Source organism: Elephantulus edwardii, unplaced genomic scaffold, assembly GCF_000299155.1.
Source record: "Elephantulus edwardii isolate Elephantulus edwardi_28Jun2011 unplaced genomic scaffold, EleEdw1.0 scaffold00061, whole genome shotgun sequence".
NCBI classification, from domain to species: domain Eukaryota; kingdom Metazoa; phylum Chordata; class Mammalia; order Macroscelidea; family Macroscelididae; genus Elephantulus; species Elephantulus edwardii.
In genome coordinates, this window is record NW_006399811.1 from 4714921 (window position 1) to 4737358 (window position 22438).

The 22438-nt window shown below is 39.6% G+C and overlaps 1 protein-coding gene across 2 annotated transcripts in view; it reads right to left on the reverse strand.

Annotated features, from left to right (window-relative positions):
* ASTN1 (astrotactin 1) overlaps positions 1-22438 on the reverse strand; it is a 572154-nt gene that overhangs the window by 445083 nt on the left and 104633 nt on the right. The gene's annotated exons all lie outside the window — the stretch shown is intronic.

A 22438-nucleotide genomic window follows, 5' to 3' on the forward strand; every position in this document is an offset into this window, starting at 1 on the left:
TAGAATCTTGCTTGCATGTGAAATTAATTATATTGTTCTATAGTTTGCACACTCTGTTGGGTCACCCTTCTTTGGGACGGGAACAAATAGAGATCTCTTTCAGTCAGTAGGCCAAGTGGTTGTTTTCCAGATTTCTTGGCACAACCTGGTGAGCACAACCAAGACAGTATCTGTTAGCTGAAATACCTCAAATGATATACCATCTATTCCTGGGGCCTTAATTTTTGCTATTTCCTTCAAAGCAGCTTGAACTTCTTTTTTTATCACCATAGGCTCTTGCTCATATGTTGTTTCATGAAAATTTGATGGGTGGAGGGAGAGGTGAGTAAAGGAAATGGGAAAGACTCAGTGTAAAAATCAATGTATACAAATTTTATAATAAACCAGTATAAAATAAAAAACTCTTTAAAAAATAAAGTAATAGCAACAGTGAGGCAACAAAAATAAACAAAAAAAATTGGTTAATACCGAAATATTTAGAAAGTGGCATATGATAATGAACCAATGATAATGAAGGAAAAAGTTCAAGCTGCACTGAAGGCATTGGCAAAAAACAAAGCCTTAGGAAATTATTGTCATGTTTCAACGCTGACATATTTCAACAAACAGATACAACTCTACACATGTTCACTACCCTATACCAAGAGATTTGGAAGAAAGCAATATGGCTTATGAAAGTTTATGGTTTGTAAAAGTTATGGTTTATGGAAGAGTTCAGCAGATACAGGGAAGTGTGAATATGTCTTCATCAGTCATGAGACTAAAACCAAGTGAAACTCACATATTTCACTAAGAGAAAAATGTGATTTCTTATGTTTTAATCAGCATTTCCAAATTTCTTAAAATTCACATCACAGCAGTTTTGAGACTGAATAGATTCTTACATGTCATGGAACCTAACTCCTCCTTTTTTTAACTGTGGAAGTTGTGGTGACAGAATCCAAGTGATTGTCAGAAGGATACAGAGCTAGCAAATGTCAGACAAGACTGGTTCCCAGGCACCTCATTCCAATTCCAACACGTGTTCCATTACACCAAGCTCTAATATAAACCCCTTAGGTGCTTTATGGGCAGATAATAAAAATTAGTTAATGCAGATGATGACGATAATGAAATTTCACTGTACTGGAAATAGTGAAATGAGGTCAGTTAGCTGGCATTTGGTAATGCTTTTGTTAAGGCAAAGCAGCAGAGCATCTGTTATTTTCTATCTCTCTCTGCATCTGGGGGGAAAAAACACCCAACAAACCAATACCTTGTATTTTACAAAGCCTTAGGCAACTAACTATCATTTATTAAAACACTTAAGACAAGTGACAGCTCTTAGTAACAAATTTCCCAAACAGAACAAGCAGGATAAAGATAGCTTAGAAATTGCATACACATAGATTTTTTTCCAATGATACCCCAATCCCCTGCTGGCCAATTTTTGAAAGTGGGCTTTTATTGTATCATGAAAAAATGAACAAGCTGAGGTTTTGACATCCAGAGAAAGGTTGGCCCCACCGTGGAAAATTCTTTGCCTTCAGGAGCTCATGATGAGAGAAAATCATTACCATTGGGTAAGGATAGCTAACTATTGTGACAGAACTTAGGTACTGAAATTCCGTTTCTGAGTGGCACATAAACCACCGCTTAAGGAGATGATTCTATTTCTAAGCATAAATTGATTCTTGCTGATGCAAGCTTGTTCTTGGGGTCTTTTTTTTTTCTACATTGTCTCTAATGTGACCTTGTCCTTTAAAACTTAGAGACTTAGCTTTTGAGAACTGTTTGACAATATTTATGAAAGCCAAACGGTATGCATTCACTATAACACCAAAAGGGAGTGCTGGTGGTACTGTCTGCAGGGACACGAGTTACGAACCCAAAGGCCTCTCTGGTCATTACGATGCATCAGCTGCTCTGCATGAGTAAAGATGGGCAAGCACCCCTTATATGATTTATAGCCTTCTAAAAACCTGCTACGGGGTCAGCTATCAGTCAGTTCCAACTTCACAGCAATGAGTAAGTGATAACCCACAGAAGTCCTTGAGTTCTGTAAAGATTATAGGCCCTCAGTTGCTAACCAAAGGGCTGAAGGTTCAAGTCCACCCACAGATGACTCATTAAAGTCCTTACAATCAATTTCTGCAAAATCAATCTGACAATGAGATGGAGCATCATTCTAATCTTGATATACAAGAGGCCATCATGAGGTAGAAATGACTGGTTTTTCAACAAAGTCAACTCATAAGAATCTATTTCAGTAAAATATGTATTTTTATTGTGGTTATGTGTAGTCAAGTCACCTGCAACTCAGTGACCCTATGTATGATAACTCTAAATCCTGCCTCACCTTCAGCCAATTTTACTGTCTCTGACAAACCTACTCCCATCATCCCAGTCACTGTGTCAATCCATCTCATCCTGGGTCTTCCTCTCCTGCGCTGTCCCTCCACCATTCCAAGCATGAAGTCCCTATCCAAGGACTGTTCCCTCCAGGCAACATTCCCAAAGCTTATGAGATGGAGCTTCAAAATCCTTGCCTCTAAGGAAAAGAAATGCTGTTTTACCCTCTCTAAGATGTATAGATTAAGTAAAATGTCATGCACAAGTATTTCTACAGCAGCCCTATTCAAAATAGTCTAAACTGGAAACTACTTCAATGGTCATTAACCAGAGAATGAAAAAATACATTGTAGTATATTAATACAATGGAATAGTACTTTACAGTAAGAACGCACTAATTCTATCTACTCTCGATTATTTAACTTTAACTTAACTTAGCAGAACTTACTTATATTTGTAAGGCAAACTTTATTGTCATTCAACCCCACGCCAACTCCACCCATGGACTGCCAAGACAACTAATAGGTCTGTCCTAGAGAGAGTGAAATCAAGCTTCTCCTTGAAGCCAAGGATTCTGAGACTCCGTTTCACATACTTTGGTCATGTAGCCAGGAAAGGCCAGTCTTTATAAAGGGATATCATGCTTGCAAGGGTCAAGGGACAGCGCAGGAGAGAAAGAAACCAGATGAGATGGATGGATTCACACAATAATGGGGGTAATGAGGGTAGGTGTGTCAGAGACAGTGAGTTTGGCTCAGGATAGAGCAGGGTTCAGAGCTAATTGTGCACAGAGTCACTATGAGTCACAAGCGACTTAATGGCACATACTGAAAACAACAACTCTTAATAACGTGGAAAATGTTTCACTAAAGCTGTGACATGAAAGACTACTGTGACCACCACTACCATTAAGTCAATTCTGGCTCATTAAGACCCTACAGGCTAAACAGAACCACCTCACAAGGTTTCCAGGGCTGTTTCCTTAAGGAAGCCAACTGCCTCATCTTTCTCTTTCCTCCCTTGGGACATCTGGGGAGTTCAAAATGCTGACCTTTTGGTGAGGAGGAAAAGGCTTTTAACCAGTATAACACCAGTTGTTGTGTACAATACTGTCAAGTCAGAACCAACTCAGAGCTAATCCTCCAGTGGGTTTTCAAAGGCAGGAAATCACACAGGAGGAGGCTGCCCATCTTTCTCCCATGAAGGAGCCGATGGCTTCATACTACTTGCTTTTAGGTTGGAAGTGCAACTCTTTGGGCCACCAGAGCTCACAAGAGCTTCTTTGGAGGGAAAAAAGAAACCAACCACCTTAACACACACAGAAACACATCCTGAGTTTGCCCAGCAGAATTCTTTTCTATCAAATTAAAAACCAAATTAATGCATGGTTTTAAAAGTCGAACAATGGCTACACTACAGTGGGGTGGGAGAGGCACTAGGAGGATTTCAGACCTGTGACTGTGGAAGATGATGCTGTTTCCTGATGAGAACTGTGGCTGCACTTGGTTCATTTGTTAAAGCCCATTCAGTCATATGCTTCTAATTTTATAGTTTATCTGAATTTATGCCATGTTCTATAAGACATATGAAGCTCTGCATTTTTTAAGCTACAAAACACAATAAAGAGAAAGTGACAAATTAGAAGAAGTATCTCATCAATAATGTGAGGGATGACTGTACCCATAGTCAGTCTTCGTCCCCTCACCCTGCTCTTCCTTCATCAGTGCTTATGAAACTGGTCACCAGTCTGCAAATGAGGAAGCGAGGGAGGAAATGTCACATTCTTATGCAGGAAACAAAGCGCCAACTTCTTTCTGCCCCAAGGCAACTTAGGGTCTCAGTTTTCACGGACTAAAAATGGACCTATTAGGATAATGAGTGGGTTCACGTCTGTCATTTTCAAATTGATTGCTGGCAGTCTTGCTGGGTCCCACTAATTACAAAGAGAAATGAGACACATTCAGGGAACATATATCATTTTGGGACATGGACTAATTGGCATTTGTCCTCCATGCTCCATATGTAAGATCTATTGAAGGAATACAGAAATCTGTTCTTGAGGTTTCATTAAATGGAGGGTAAAAGGAAAAGAAACTTCTAAAAGGCCTTTTGAGTGATAGACATGTTTAGGTGCTTGCCTATTACTAATGGAAAGGTTGGAAGTTTGAGTCCATTCAAAGTTTTAGCAAAAGAAAGTTCTGGCTAGGGATTTAGGAAGCATCAAAGCCATGGAAAACCCTGTGACATGTGGGTTGGAATCAACTCAACAGCAATTGCTTTGATTTTTGTCTTTTATTATAGATGAACAGAGCATTCAATATTTCTAGAAATTCTGCAACAGTTTTCAAATGTAATTTCAGCACTATTGTATTATTTCAGGAGGAACTGGTCTTTGCACGGAAACATCACATTGGGAAAGAGAGGAAGACCCTCAGTGAGAGATATTGACTCAGTGACTATCAGGTTGGGCCCAAACATGATGGAGGGTGTGACAATAGTGCAGGATAAGGCATGTTTCAGGACTGTTGTTCATAGGGTTACCTGTGATCCACAGTCCACTCATTGGCATTTAACAAGAACAACAACATATTACAGATAGGAAAATTATCTCAGAGAGAGAGAGGTTGACACTCATAATTTGAACTACTCATAAGTGAAGGCATAGAAATTCAAACTCAGGACCACTTGACTCATTGCACATTTGATGTACATAGGTCAAAGGCCCTTTGCCAAATGTCTGAATTCCCCAGAGATATTATTACAGCATTTCTTTCCATCCCATTTCAATTTAATTCTAATGTCAGAGAGTATTACAAGTACAAGGAAAGACAACTATTCCTTTGTCTGAAGCAAATGCCTTAACATAATAAATGTTTAACATTACCCAAGCTTCCATTGTTGTTTTTGTGAAGTGCCATCATGGCGCTGAGTTGTTGACTGCTCATAGTGACCCAATGAAATCAAAGACCTGAACACTTGTATAACTCATCGTTTCTCCACATTCATAGAGTTTCAAGAGGCAAGCTTTTTCAGAGGTGGATGTCACTTCTGCTTCCAAGTTTGTTTTAATCAGGGAGTTCCACCAAGCACTGTCCACCATGGGTAACCATGATCACATTTGACACATCATTCTCACAGTGTTTAGCATTGCAGCAACCACGAGTTAACCTCTGTACAGCAAATGGACATAAAACCAGGTCTAAGGGCCACAGATTAAAATCACCCATCTTCGGCTTGGTAGCATCACTTTCTACCCACTAGACCAACAGAGCTCTCTTTACATTATTATTAAGTGCTGTCGAGTTATAGACAATTCACAGTGACCCTATGAATGGAAGACCTGCACACTTGTATAATTTTCACTGTGTATCCACCAAACCACCATGGGTAACCATTACTGGGTCAAATCATTATTTCATTCCAACCCTAGACTCATTCTGAAAGTTATGATAGCCTAGGAGTGGTTTACATTAGACTTTCCATAGCAGACATCAATGGATTAGTGATTCACTTTCAACATGTCTATCTTCTCTTAGACCCCAAAGAGAATCATTCTTAGCCCTCTATGTTGTTCTGAGTACTGTCAAGTCAGAACTGACCTATATCTGGCCCTCCAGCAGGTTTTCAGAGAGAGTAAATTGCATGAGAGGAGACTGCCCATTTTTCTCCCTAGCACTACACAGCCGGTCAACATCCAAAGGAGGCAAGAAATTTTATCAACCCAAGAAACTTTAGGAAAACCACAAACCTGACAAACTGCTCTGAGTTGACAGAACCAAGACAGAGATCAGATCTTTGTGAAATGTGCTCATTGTTTCTAATAATCACTGTTATAGACTGGAATAAGCATCTGATTCTCCAGACCTCAGTTTCCTCATGCTTCATTAACAAACGGTAACAAGCATTACCTGCCTGCCCTCAAGTGTGTTAAAATAATTGCCTTATATCTGCAGAAAACATTGATGATTTTTTAAAAAGTGCCTTGTAAGGGCTAAATACTGCATGATCATTAGTGCAGGAAGCCCCAAGTAATGCAAATTGATTTTGGTCTTACACAGACCTCAAGCATTCAAAGCTCCAAGCAGGAAAAAATTGAGAATGGCTTCCTGATGTATAATAAAATGTTAAGATGAATAGATGGCACGGAGTTATATTTGGGATTTAAATGGACTGAGAATGGAGGGCGGGGGGTGGGGAGTTAGAATGAAATTTGCCAGACTGGAAGAGAGCAACAATCAATCTTGCCCTGTATACAAAATTACAGGATGGGCATTTGTCCTCTGGACTCTTCTCTGGCACAGTGGGGTGAACAAATTGAAAGCACACTAACAGGCTGATCAGGAGAGAAAAGCCACAGAGACTCTATACTCAGATTGGCTCTAAACAAGGAAACAGAGAAGAGGATACACCAAGCCACAAAGATGGCAGTAAATAAATACTCACTGATTATGCAAAACTAACAAAAGAATAAATAAATCAAATTTAGTTTCTGGCAAATGCCTGTGTGGCCTCTCTAAGGCTTCCATCTGGGAGCAAGCCCAGGTGAAAAAGTAAGAACAACCTTCCAGATACTACGTGTTTATCACCATACTGGTCACCATACCTGGTCCCTGAAAAGCAAGTATTACCATTTTTACATGAGCATCAGAGTGACAAGGGAGTCTATCTTACGACTAAGAGGGGCCTGAAGATAGATAGAGGTCTGGTTGACCTAAGAGTCCTCACTCATTGACTGGGCCTTATAAGGAGAATCGTCACTGAAATGAGTGAACACAAAAGTTTTAACCATTAATGAAGACATACCAGCAATCCCGAGAAGGGCATAAGACTGGGCAATATTTCATTCTGTTATGTAAAGGGCCACTGTGAGAATCAACTTGATGGCCACTAACAACATTGTCTCTTATCACAGTTATTCTCATGAGTATTATTAGCTGTGAGGAGACACTTAGGCCAACTCAGGGAAGAGCCACAGCATGACGATATACTGGAGTTAAAAAGAAGGGCATGGAGTCCCCTCATTCACGCAGAAAGCCGGTGAAGAGGGCCTACTGTGGTCCAGGTGGGTGAGATAATGGTGATTCAGGAAACACAGGACTAACTCTCTGGTCTTGCCACTGCCCCCTGAAGCCAAGCTCACAAGAGCTCGAAGCCATGCCGGGGGAGTTCTCCCCAACTCACGTCTTGCCACCAATGACAAGCCACATGAGCAACCACAGAGGGCATGCCTCCTTGAAAGCTTTTCCAAAAGAGCCCCTCAGAGAACAGAAATCTATTTTTTAATCTGAATTTTGACTGTTCTTTATTAGTCTCCTGAGGATGACAGCTGGAAAAACTGCTATGCCTTCCTTTTACTTAACAGTCCTACTGAAGGTTTGATGATTTGTTCTTGGTTTTGTTTTTCTAAATCCAAACTAGTAAAATCACTGCAGAGAGAAAAAAATTTAAAAGCCTTAATAATTTATTCATTATGCTATTAAGACAAAGCCATGTTTTTACTGGGTGAGGCATGTTTATGTTGTGATACAGAAGCCAATTAAGGGGAAAGTTAGTAATATACAATATCTATTAATATTCTCCACATATGTTCAGCAAAACAAACAGTGTCTCACTATCAGTAAACGATCTCAATAATTAAAAAGCATGAACTTCTTGGTTTAACTCTTTCCAGCTGGAAGACGGTCATAGATACTCACAGTTCTATAACCTTTCATTCCTAGCTAATGTGACTGCATTTTCCAGGGAAAGCTGTGAAGTGGAAGGAATGTAACTGGGAAGGTGTTCTTGCTCCAGCCCTGATATTAACTGCATGTGACCTTGAGGTCTAGACCCTCTTCTCCATCCTTACGATTAAAAGATTTACATGAGATGGTGGCAGCATCATCCCCAGCTTCACGGCTATGAAATAGTACTCCTCTCGGCCTTATCTTTTATCCCTTCTTTATCACCACTGCCTTTCCATAAGTATCATTTTGAAATTAGTTTCTTTTTCCACAAATGGACCTTTTTCTACCACTATTTAGCTTGATGCTCTGAGGTAACAGATAGAATGGAAACTCTCTACTCACGGAGTCAAGCGCTGGTCTCTTTCCAATTTTCTGTCTGCCCTTGAATAGGGAGTCACTCAGGAATTCTAGGCCCATCATCTCCTCACTGATGGGGGATTATGTTACAACACTCAGCTCCCACGAAAGAGGGGGAGAGGATTAAATAATATGCTTGTACGGGACTTAGCCAATACTTGATGTTACATTGGATACCCAGTAATAATTATCTTTTGTGTCTCACAGAACTTACCTGAAATACCTTCCAGATCCAAGGGCTAATAGTTCCTTAAGAGGGTTTAGTTCCACTTCATTTCCCAAGGAGAACTGTACCAAAAACTTAGAGCGTTGTTGGACCACAGATTTCCTCCACCTTAGCAGCATCTTTTTACACTCCTCACAATCACTAAAAAATCATGACCACTATGTTCTACGGTCACCAAAAATGGTTCCCATATTCCCTTCTAGAAAGATGCTTATTATACATCAACTTAAGTTCCAGTAGGTGTTTCAGCACTATGAGAGACTTTGCCTTGCTGATAACTTGATAATTAGCTTGTCCATTACCAAAGAAGAAAACAAAGTTTATTGGTAAGTGCTCACATTTAAATAGGAAATCAACCTTGAGTCCCTGATAATAGTAATTATTGTTGGCACTGATTGAGAAATTGGTATATTCCAGGCATTACCCTCAGTAATTTTTATGTATCAACACATTCACTCATCATGACAATCCTATTAGGTTGTTGCTATTTTCATACCCATTTCACTATATGAAGGAGTTGTAGCTTCTTTATAGACTGAAATGGGAGCTCTCGTGGCCAAGTGGGTAAGGAGTTGCACTACCAACCCAAAGGCATGTAGTATTAATCCAGTCACTCCATAAGAGAAAAATGGGCAGTCTCCTCCTGTGTGACTTACTATCTCTGAAAACCTTCTGGAAGGTCAGCCATGAGTCAGTTCCAAACCAAGGACACATACAACAACAGAACTTCACAATGTCATACTTCCAGCATCTGAACTCAGGCAGTTTCTTAGCATCTATATTCTTAATCATGTTACTCTTCAGAGTTGGCACAGTCGTGTGAAAGGATATGTGTATAGAATTAACCATATTCTAAGTACTGGATGAATAGTGGTTCTTATACTGTATAGGTTAAAATAAACTTTAAGAATACTATTTCTTTCCCTAGTTGATTATCCTTTACATTTCTCTTTATTAACTTTCCATATTTTTAACTCTCTTCAACTCACACCCATCTCAGCTTATAAACAAAGTGCCCCAGTGGCGTTCAAAACCACCTCTGTTATCTTGCTTTTATCTCATCTTATAACTTTCCTAGGTCCTGATTTTCATTATTCCTCTGTGATTTATTCTTGGATATGAAGTTCAGAAATAACAAACTCTCCTCCCTTACACTTTAGAAGAGATTTAAGCCTCTGAGAAACTGCTTATATTGTAAATGCTGTTTATTCGTCTTAATAAAATTCCAATGAACAATTGAGCCAAGGCGATGATAAGATACTGAAAAATTGTAGTTGGTGATACCTTGCCCTTTTAAAGGGACACATATCCTGTTATAATAGACTAATCGTTTCCAGCCAACCACTGGTGACTCAATCAACACAACATTCTCAGCCTATTTGGCTGAGGTAAGCATCATGAGGAATGGTGTTCAAACACATGGCAGTGACAGCGAGGCTGAGGGCAGAACTTGGGCAACACTGGTCCCAGCAGAAAATCACGGTAATTTGCTCTCATCATTCCCTCTTGAGTCCACAGAGAAGCACAGCATGAAATCACAGATAGAAGACATGCATTTTAAGGCTTGGAGAAGTCCATGCTTCACATGAATCCTGGGAGCTAGTGCCAGAGCCAAGATATAATTGAGTAGCAGATGGCAGGCCAGGAAGTGAAGAGGTGGCCCCTCCCACCACCTCACCTAACTAATGTGAGGCAGCTGGCAGGCTATCTAATGACTATTTTCTAATGGTGTAAGGTCTTGCTCTTCAAAGTATGGTCGCTGGACCAGCAGAATGGACAGCACCTGGAACAAGTTAGATGTGAGTATCTCAAGCCCATACCCAGAGCTACGGGGTCAGACCCAGCATGAAGCAGCACATTACAGCTGGAGGAGGAGCCCTGGCAGCATAGAGTTGAAACCTTCTGCCTGTTAACCAAGGGGTAGTTCAGACCCACTAGCTATTCTGCCATAGAAAAATGAAGCAATTTTGCTTCCTTTAAGAGTCTTTAAAAAGGTTTTGTTTAGGGTGGTAAAACATTTGAAAGTAGTTAGTGGTAGTTACTGCTTCATGTTGTGAATGTAAAGAATGTCATCTCATTGTACACTTAAATGTGATTAAAACTAAGTTTTATGTGATGTATGTTGGCAGTTTCCATCAACTCCAACTCACAGTGACCACACTGAGTGGGAAGATCTGCTGCACAGGGGTGTCACAGCCTTTCAGGAGCAGACTACCCGGCTTATCTTCAAGTCCATCTCGGGGTAGGTTTGAACTGCCAAATTTTCAACTAGTAATCATTCACTTCGTCATTTGTGCCCGTATGATTTCAAATACAATTTTTACAAGTTTATTTCCCAAAGGAGTGGCAAGAAGCTGCTCTGCAATCCTGAAGGCATGTGGTTTGAGGCTACCAGCTGCTCCACAAGAGAAAGATGGGCAATCTCCTCCCACGTGACTAACTGCCTCCAAAAACCTGCTGGAGGGTCAGTTATGGATTGGTTCTGACTCAATGGCACACAACAAAAAACAACAGAAGAATAATTGGTAAGTGAAGTTAGAGCTACCACTGTTGGTAGTTTAATGAAATTTGTTAAGAAACTGGATTTTTTTTTTTACTTTAAGAATAACAGAATAATCAAGCTTAGAAGGCTTACTCTACAGTATAAAGAGACTGTCAAATATAGCCAGAAATGCACGATCTGAAGAGGATAAAATTATGAAAGGGATCTTCTAAAGAATAAATATTTGCACTCATCAAAAACTTTATTCCAACAGAGTGAAAAGAAAACCTACTGACTGGGAACAAACATTTGGCAATAGCATCTCAGATAAGAGTCTCATAATGAAAGTTTACAGAATACTTCTGGGCCTCCAGAAAAGAAAAAAGAAAGACTGATAATCCAATTACAAAATGGGCAAAAAACATGGAAAGACTTTTTTACAGAAGAGGACATTTGGATGGCCAACAGACACAGGAAGAAATGCTCCAAATCACTGGCAATAAGAGAGATGCAAAATAAAAACCACAATGAGATATCATGCTATACCAGTAGCAATGTCAAAATTCAACAGGACAGTAAACAAGAAAAGTTGGAGAGGATGTGAAGAGATTGAAACACAAAGTTGGTGGGATTATAAAATGGTACCACCACTCTGGAAGGCAGTCTGACATTTCCTCAAAAAGTTAAACATAGAAACTCCATATGACCCAGCTTCCACTGCTTGGAATATACTTTGAGAAAATGAGAACTGAGGCACAAACATAATCTTGTACACCAAGGTTCACAGCAACGTTATTCACCATCGCCAAGAACATGGAAACAGCCCAAATGTCCAACCACAAACAAATGGAATGAGAAGTCATCATGGTTCATTCACACAATGGAATACTATGCAGCATGCAGGAGCAATGATTTATTAAATACCTAAGTTGGAAGGGACTGGAGAGCATTGCTAAGTGAACTAACTTAGTTTCATATAGACAAATACTGTATAAAACCATTATTATAGAATGAGTACCAAGATCCCAGGGAAGTAGATGGGCGGGGTGGGTCTTAATCATAGGGTCACACAATATGATGGGGTAAAGGAAATGGGAAAGAGCCAGTGTGAAAAACAAAGTCTGTGAACTCTGTAAGTAAACGAACATAAAATAAAAATAAAGGAGTAACAGAATGGCTAATTACAATTTATTAAAAGTTTGTTTTAAGCATTTCTTTGAATAATATATATGAAATATTTCCTATTTGGAAAAAAATACATGTTGATGGTAATACATGCTGATTTTTTAAAAAACTTTATTATTTTTGTGTGAGTGTACTGTCAAATCAGATCTGACTGGTACAGGAGGAGACTGTCCCTCCTTCCCTGGCAGAGTGTCTGGTGGATTCGAACCGTGTGCCTCTGGGACTGTAATTGCAGCTCCTTGCCACTAGGCCACCAGAGCTCCCCAAATACATGCTGATTTTTTAAGTAAAGTTTAAAGAAAATATGGCAATGCAAAAAAAAACCAAACAAAAAAAAGTATTCTAGCACAGGTTATCTGTTAACTTTATGATATATAGTCTTCTCATATTTGTTTAGTGTACGTTTAGATGAGTGTTTATGTATACTTAATATAAAATAGTTGTTTGTTGTTGTGTACTGTTGAGCTGGAACCAACCCACAGCTGACCCTTCAGTGGGTTTTCAGAGACAGCAGATCACACGGGAGGAGACTGTCCATCCTTCTCCCATGGAGCCAGCATGACTTTGATCCACATACCTTTAGGATTGCTGTGCAGTTTCTTACCACTAGGCCACCATAATCCTTTTATAATGCTATGTTCCAAATTTTATCATTGTGTTATCATTTCCTCAATTATATATTAATTTATAATTTAATTTTTATATAAATCTCTGAAAATACAAAAAGGTTTTTATGTGGTATGTGGTGGTGGTAGTGTTGTTTCACTACGAAGGTAGTGTTGTTTCACTACGAAGTAAGACTGGTCATCCACTTCCAAAATAACAGGCCTTTGAAAACACTATAAACAACAGAAAATAGAAAGGTAGATATAATTAATACTCAAATACTCTAAACCTAAATGTAATCATTATTAACATTTTCCCATATTTTTCTTCTTTATATACAGCACGTCTGAAAAGGTCAGTAGAATTTAATCTTTCGGAATTAATAATATAACTGCTTCAAAATGACAAAACAACTATTAGTATCTGAACTTAATAATTTATATTTTTGTACTTCGGATTTGTGATTTTGAAAAATAAGTTTTTATGGTAAATTTTCATCTTATTTCCTCACTAAAAATGGAAAATACTGGTTCTAAAAGAATTCTTTTCCTTAAAAGTATCTTAAAGGGGGAAAAATGCTTACCACCTCAGAAATCCCATGGGGCAGTTCTTGTCTGCGCCATATAGTCGCTGTGAGTTGGAATGTACACGAAAGCCTTGGGTTTAGATTTGTTACAGTTTGAGAAGCTCCACTGGAGAGTCTGCAGCTCAGTTCAAGACTAGTATAGCCTTTTTAGACCATAAAATCAACTCCATTTGGAAAATCAAACAAATAAGCATGTGAAAATACAAACAAGAAATAAGGAAGTAAGGAAAGCGAGAAACTGAAATTGTACCCTGGAAAAGTGCAATGATGTCAGAAATAAGCAATAGCGTCATATGGAAACCCAGAAGGGATAGTCTGTCTGCTCCCTAGGTCCGCCTCCTTTTCACCTGATGCTGAGCCCAAGGAAGTTAGCCTGCATGGGATTCTTGCCTAGTCCCTTATTTGGCTTCTGTTTTGATTTCTAGAAGGCAAGAAGGAAGGAGAAAAAGGGCATTCCTGTAAGCTGGCCTCAAGGTGGTCAAGCTCTTCAGTGAAAGCCTTAACTTCCTCCAAGGAGGCACCCTGCAAGCAGTCCTAAGCCCTACAGCTATGGATCTGCAAACATCTGGAACAGCAGAGGAAGGAGGAGGTCCAGGAACTGGTGAAGGAAATGGATTACAGGTTTCATTGCCTCTATGAACTACCGTTGTATTGTTGTTAAGTCCCGTCGAGTCGTAGACGACTCACAGCAACCCTATGAACAAAAGACCTGAACATTTGTATAACTTTCATCATTTCCCCAAGTTCATAGGATTTCTGGAGGCAAGCTATTTTGGAAGTGGATGCCACTCCTGCTTCCAAACTTGTTTTAATAGGGTAGCTCCACCAAACATTGTCCACCATGGGTAATCATTATCACATTTGACACATCAGTGTCACAGTGTTCAGCATCACAGCAACCACGAGTTATCTCTGTACAGCAAATGTACAAACCAGTGCTATACCAATTAGAAGAATGTTTGAGCAAAAATAATTAAAACCAAGCCTGAGGGCCGCAGATTACAGTCAGCCATCTTTGGCTTGGTAGCATCACTTTTTGTCCTCTAGGCCAACTGAGCTCTATGTTGTTGGTGTTATTGTTGTTAAGTGTCATCGAATCATAGGTGACTCATAGTGGTCTTCTGAACAGAAGACCTGAACTCCTGTATAGTTTTCATCATTTCTCCAAGTTCATAGGGTTTCTGGAAGCAAGCTATTTCAGAAGTGGATGCCACTCGAGATGCGAGAGGCCATCCTAAGATCTAGCATAAACCAACTCATAACACACGAGCCCTCAGCCTGCAGGCATGGCCAAGCATTTCAGCATTTTAGAATTCTAGCATATCCAAATGCTAGAGGACTATGGGCCAGAAACCCCCAATTCATCTGGCAAGTCCCATCTGCTGACACCCACCTGGGACAAAAAGAAAGCCTTAAGAGCCCCGTGACCAAAAGAAATGTATAGTGTCTGGTTACCATCACTGAATGTTTTGACCAAGGACAAAACAGATGGACTTTGACCAAAAGAAAGAAACACTTGAGACAGAACTTCAAATTCATATGGAAATAGATTTACTGGATCCACTAAGAACACCCAAAACTAATGCCCAAAAGTAATCCTGAAATTTTGAAATTAAACTGTCCCATAAAGCCATTTGATTGTGCTGATGCAAAACCTATACTTGGACCAAGAGGCAGTCGTCAGAAGAGAGCAGGGAGACACTGGATGGTTCAAAATCAAGAAGGGGGTCCATCAGGGATGTATTTTGTCTCCATACCTTTTCAATCTGTATGCAGAACAGATCATCTGAAACGCTGAGCTATGTGAGGAGGAATGTGGCATCAGGATTGGTTGAAGAATCATCAACAACCTGTGTTATGTGGATGACACAACCCTGTTTGCTGAAACTGAGGAGGACCTGAAGTACTTGCTGCAGAAGGTCAAGGACTGCAGTCTTCAATATGGATTAAAGCTCAACATCAAGAAAACAAAGATTCTCACCACTGGACCAATTGGCAGCATCAGTATGGATGGTGAAAAGATTGAGATAGTTAACAGTTTTACTTGGTTCCACAGTCAACACTCTTGGTAACAACAGCCAGGAAATCAGGAGATGAATTTCATTGGGAAAGTCAGCTGTGAGGGACCTCTCAAGAGTACTGAAGAGCAACGACATCAGGCTAGAGACTAGGGTGTGCCAGATCCAGGCTATAGTCTTTGCAAATACATGCTACGCATTGGAGAGCTGGACAGTGACCTAGTGGCAAGAAGCTGCCATGATGATAGAGAACTGGTGCCTTTGAGCTGTGGTGCTGGAGAAGAATGTTGAATATACCATGGACTGTTAGGAGAACAAACAGGTTTGTCCTGGAGAGGGGGAAGCCAGAATGCTCCTTAGAGTCAAGGATTCTGAAGGTTTGACTGACATATTTTGGGCATGTTGCAAGGGAGGATTAGTCCTTGGAGAGGGGCATCATGTTTGGGAGAGTAGAGGGACAGCGCAGGATAGGAAGACCCTCAATGAGATGGATTGATTCTGTGAGTGGAGTGGTCGGAATGAGTGTGTTTGAGACGGCAAGGTTGGCACAGGATAGAACGGCATTTAGGGCTCTTATACATAGGGTCAATATGAGTTGCAAGTGACTCAATGGCACATAACAACAAAAACCATTATTACATTAAACAAGTTTCACCAAATAAATAAGGTTTGCCTTGAGCATTGCAGGCTTATGAAGACCAATATGATTGGCGCAGGATGAGACAGGGGTCAGGTCTGCTCTTCAAAAGGTCAACTCTGAGATGTATTCAACAATGTATAAATTTAAATGGACAATAATTCCTCTAAACCACACGTAAGACATTCTGACAGAAAATCTACATTAATGGCATTAGAATAATATAGGCAGAGATAAGGATAATGATGGAATGATATGAATCCCAAAGCAAAGGAACTATTTATGTAGGAATTATATAGATGGATATATATTTTGTTATACATATAATGCCACTAAAAATAGATAAATAGATATAACATTTATTTTTATTCCTTTTAATCACTATATACAATGTGTATAACATCTATCTGCCTACAAAATAGAACATGACTCAGAGTGGAGTGTGGTACATCCCAGTTCAGAGGTCTCACCTCATTATGAATCAGAAGACTATATCTGTCAGACAAAGATGCACCCATACCACCTCCCATCTACCACTGGTATTCATGCGAGAAATCTATTCCTATTATTTCCAAGGCTACTTAGTCTGTCTCTCCCCTTAGAATCCAATCTCCAACAACCCTTCTCAGTGAACCCCACAATCTCCAGCCTTGAAGACTCTAAATAGGTCTCCTCTTCTTTGTAGTTTTCTGTTGCACCTATAAAGCAGAATGTTACCCCTTTTATACCTCGAGACCCTTCTTGCTACTAAGTTAGGGTCCAAAGAATTTCCAACAAATAGGATATATGTGCAAGTATACATAGATATACAGGGCAGGGAAAGAGAGCGTATCATCTCCTGAGACAGGAAAAAAAATAAGGAAGAGGTTTGGGGAGGAAAAGGGAGAAATGCTGAATCCAGCTGAAGGCATGTTAAATTGCACAGCCTGGGAGGCATGCAAGTGCTTGTATTACATTCCCACACAGTTCCCAAGGATAGGAAAACATCTGGATTGGAAGCACAGATATTGCAGTTGTATGCATTTAGGTGACAAACGGAAGCCAAGAGAGTGGATAGGAGTATTCAGGGAAAGCAGAAACAATGAAATGCAAAGAGGGCCCAGGGCTGAGTCCTGAAGAATTTTGATTTTCATATCAGTAAAGAAGAATAAGTTTGAAAAGAAGACAGAAACACCATTCAGAGAAATAGAAGGAATCTTTCTTATTCATTGTCAAACAAAAACACCATGCAGAAAAACAGAGTTGAGGGGACCTGGAAAAAAGTAGCACAGAGTTTTTCACATACATGATCCCCTTAAACTCAAAACTCAAACTCACTGCCATCAAGTTGGAATCAAAGGATGGCTGACCCACCCGCTGTTTCAGGAGGCTCTAAATTGCACAGGAGGAGAAAAATCCATCTTTCTCTCTTAGGGCAGCTGATGAAGTTGAACCACCAGATAACCACCATCTTTAGGTTAGCAGAACAACTGTTTATGGCCTCCATCATCAGATATCATTAGTTTGGTTAAACTAGGATTGAAAATACATATAATTGAAATTTAATGCATCGTGAGGCTTGAATTCTTCAAACAAGGTATGTCAAAATTAAAAGAATCTGCTTGCAGCATGCAGGAAATAGGTAATAAATGTAGAAGCTCATTTATTCAAGAAATGGTAGCAGAATATAAATACCAGGGAGTCCATAAAATCACTGATGTTATACTAGTGACAAATTGTTAGATGGTATTTGAGATACACCTGATGAAATTTTCAAAGCTGTTTTAAGGGAGAAAAATCACACTTACACATAGATACACACATTCACACATCACATAGTATCTCTAGGGACAGAAAACTTCACTGCCTAGAATCTGGGACTGCTAACGTATGGTACTTTGAAATGTTAGCCCTTAGCAGTGTACTATCTATAAAAATAATTGCTGAACAAGAAACATGAGATTTAGGTTAGACTTAAGGAAGAGCTCTTTGTGACTGAAAATTGTTAAAAACTGGAACACTGATTGGAATCAAGAGACCACAGATTCTCCTTTTTTAAGACTGTGTAAAAGCAAAAATGGTTCCTCATCTGTCTGGAACTGTCTAAGTATGGGCATACCTCAAGCTAAAGCAGACAGATTTGAAGATGTCTCATGAGTCCTACCTTTCATAATAACATACAATTCTCTTCACTGTTTTACTGCTTTTGGTAGAAAGAGCTTTCATCTTTCCAATTTCCAATCCACTAGGATAGATAGTCAAGTTTCTCAGACTCACTGACTTTTCCCCCCACTTTCTTGAAAAGCTCAGCTGAAGGCATCTTTCATCTTTAATTATAGTTCTGAATTTGTTCCTCTTATGCTACTTATTATCATTCACTCTTTTATTATTTGCCCTCTCGCCTTATCCTTCCCTTACTTTGTCTACCTATAAAACACATTAATGTTTGATTCTTTCTCACTGAAATATAGCAATTTGAGAACTCAAAGTTGGTAGGTAAATATGAACTCTACATGACATGTGAAAAATGATTAACAGGGATTTTGCTAGGTCAGAATTTTATTGCTTTTGGCCAAAAGCCATTACAAGACTTGCACAGAAAGATTACATATTAAAAGACCTTTAAAATAAGTTATAAAGATCAAACGAGAACTAAGTTAGAATGAGTTTCTAAGTGTAAAAATAGGTAACATTTTAAAGTTAATAAAATGAGTCATAAGACCAATATATCATAGCACTACTTTGCCTAGAGTGTCTAATATTAGTTCTGATTCTTAAGTATCCAGAGAGTAAAAGATGGTCAAAAGTTATCCATACAGGAGCATTATGCTAAGTGAACTAACTCAGTCTCATAAGGACAAATATTGCATGAGACCATTATTGTAAAAATAGAAGAATAAGTAGTAAAGCATGTATGAGGATCCAAGAGGGGGAAGGGTGGGAACTGAGGGATGATGATGGGTAGGGGTAAAACCACAGGGTTTCACAGTTTGATGGGTGGAGGGAGGGGTTGAAGCAAATGGGAAGGATCAAGTGGGGACCTGAAAAGATTGGGCAATGATGGGTAGGGGTCAATGATGATTAATTTTATAAAACACAGTACATGGGAATAATTGTATGAAGCACAATATGAATGAAGAGTAGTGTGAAACACAATGTATATCAGGTCTGTGAGCAAATAAATATAAAATTAAATTTTAAAAAGGTCTGATCCAAAACTGCAATTAAAAAAAAAAAAGCTATCCATACAACCTTAATATGCTCACTTTCTTTTCCCAGTGATACTTTAGAAAACATGTGGATATTGGTTTCATTAGCTCAAGATACTGAGGATTACAATTATTTTCTTATATAAGAATTAAAATCAAACCCACTGCCATCACATCTATTCCAATTCATAGTGACCCAAAGGACAGAGCAGAACAGCCCATAGGGCTTTCTACGTTGTAAATCTTTATAGAAGCAAATTTGCTTCATCTTACTCCCACAGGGCAGCTGGTGAGTTTAAACGACCGTCTTTTCCATTAGTAACTCAATGCTTAGCCCACCACACTACACCACTGTTGCTGTTGTTGTTGTTGATTGCCTTCCAGTCAAGCATGAATCATAGCGACCCTATGAACAAAAGGCCTATAGCCCCTCTGCAACTACTGACATTTATCCAAGTTCAAAGAGTTTCTAGAGGCATGTTATTTAGGAAGTAGATGCCACTCTTGCTTCTTTACTACACCATAAATATATTAAAATATTTATACACACTAAATCTCTTGTGGCTGAGTTGTGCTGCCAGCTCAAAGGCATGTGGTTCAAAGCCACCTTGTTGCTCCATGAGGAAAACATGAACACTCTCAGAAAACCTGCTGGAGGTGCAGTTATGAGTCAGTTTCAACTCAACAGTACACAACAACAATACACACGCATACAAAGGGAGAATGAATAAACTAGGAGCAACTCCTATGTGCCAGGCTCTGCTCTGTCAGTTATATGTAACTTTTTCAAATAAAATGATCCTGTTAAGGAGGGATAAATAGCTCCATTTGTTAGATAAGGAAAAAATACCTAGAGGGATTAGATGATTTCTCCCTTGCCACACATTAATAAACAGTAGACCTAAAGTCTAGACTTGAGATTGTTTAAGGCCCAAGCGAACATAGTTACACCCTGGACTCTTTAGAGAAGAAGAAATATGAAAAGTACCTCCAATATGAGTTCCTTCCAATATGGGTTCAACTGACCAGGATATAAGCCAGTGTCTTGCCTTTAATTATGAAGCAGATGTGATTTAGGGGGGAAAAAATTGTTCTGAAAGCCTAGCTGAGCTTGAGAGTATTAAAATCGATCAAACAAAGTGAAATTCCATGTAACTCTCCTATAACATTAAAACACATTGGTTTCAACAAAAAGCCAGCCTCTTGGGGACTGGGGCAGAGTATTTTATTACAAGGCCCTTCAGGAAGACGGCTTGGTGATAGGGAGACTAAAGTGTTACTATCACAGGATGCCACTGAATCGATGGCAAGTCATGGTAACTCCATGTGCGCCGGACAGAACTGTGATCTACAGGGTCTTCAAGGCACCTCTGGGAGGATTCAAGATCATTAACCTCCAACTCAGCGAGTAGCTGAGTGTATTCACCACGTATACCACTCAGAGACTGCAAACCCTTCTTGGGCCTCTGCCTTTGCCAGGCATTCAATGGGCTGTCGAGTCAATGACAACTCACAGAGACCCTATGAACAACAATCTGAACCTCGTCCTACCCTGCACCTTCCTCATCATGTGGGTCACTGTGGTAATCACTTAATCAATTCATCTCCTTGATGGTTTGCCTCTCTTTTGCTCATCCTCTACTTTTTTGCAGCTTGGTGTCTCTCTCCAAAGGCTGGTTCTTCCTGAAAATGGGCCCAAAGTAAGTGGGGTGAAGATTCACTATCTTGGCTTTTAAGGAGCACGCTGGTTGCTCTTCCTTTTGGACAGCTTTGTTATGGCAGTCCACAGTATAACCAATAGTATTCTCCATCATCACAATTCAAAAGCATCAATTCTTTTTCAATCTTCTTTATTCATTGTCAAACATTAGGATGCATAGGAGGCAACTAAAAAAATATGGCGTGGATGTCCATTATTGTTGTCATGTGCCACTGAGTGGGAATTCACTCATAGCTGACCTTCCAGCAGGTGTTCAGAGGCAGTAAATGACATGACAGCAGACTGTTCATCCTTTTCCCATGGAGCTTGCTGGTGGATTTAAACTACATACCTTTGAGATTGCAGCACAGCTTCTTATTACATGGATATCAGAACTCCTTTGAACATACAGTGTTGTTGTTTGATGCCTTCAAGACAAGTACAACTCACAGTGTTCCTATAAACAACAGATTTGAACCCTGTCCTCTCCTGTGTCATCCTCATAATCTCTGACACCTTCAAGACCATTGCTGAGTCACTATCAATCCATCTGGTTGAGGATCTTCTTATCTTTCACTGCCCCTCCATCTTTCCAAACATGATGTCCCTCTCCAGGGAAAAGCCTCTCCCAGCAATATTTCCAAAATATATGAGACAAAGCTTTATCGTCTTTGCGTCCAAGCAGCATTCTGGCTGCAACTTCTCCTAAACTTATCTATTTGTTATTTGGCAGTGCATGGGATATTGAGTACTCTTCTCCAACAGCACAGTTCAAAAAGCATCTATTCTTCCATTACCCTTATTCGCTGTCCAGCTCTCAGATGCACAGCAAGTGACTGAAAAGATCATAGCATGACTCACGCACACCTTAGACTTCAAACTGACGGACAACATTGCTCCTCAATAAATTGGAGTAGTTCCTGTCTACGGAGTTTCCCAGGGCAAAATGTCTCCTGATTGCCTGACTGCTGACAAGCATACTGACTGTTAATCCAAGAAGATGAAGTCCTTACCAGTTTTAATCTTTTCTCCAACTATTATGATGTTGCCTATAGGTCCAATGGTGAGAATTACTGCTTTCTTGACATTAAGATGCAATGGATATTGAAGGCTGCCATCTCTGAGCTTCTGCAAGAAGCACATCCATTCCTCCTCATGCAAGCAAGGTTGTATCATTTGTATAATAAAGGTTATTGATGAGTCTTTCACCAATCCTGGGGTCACATTTTTTTCCCAAAGAATTCAGCTTCTCAAATAATTAGCTCAGCATCCAAATTCAATAGGTGTGGAGAAAGGCTACAATCCTAACACACACTCTTTCTAATTTAAAACCATGCAGTGTTCCCTTACTCTATTTACACAATGCTATTAATGGATATTTTTACCACCACTGAATT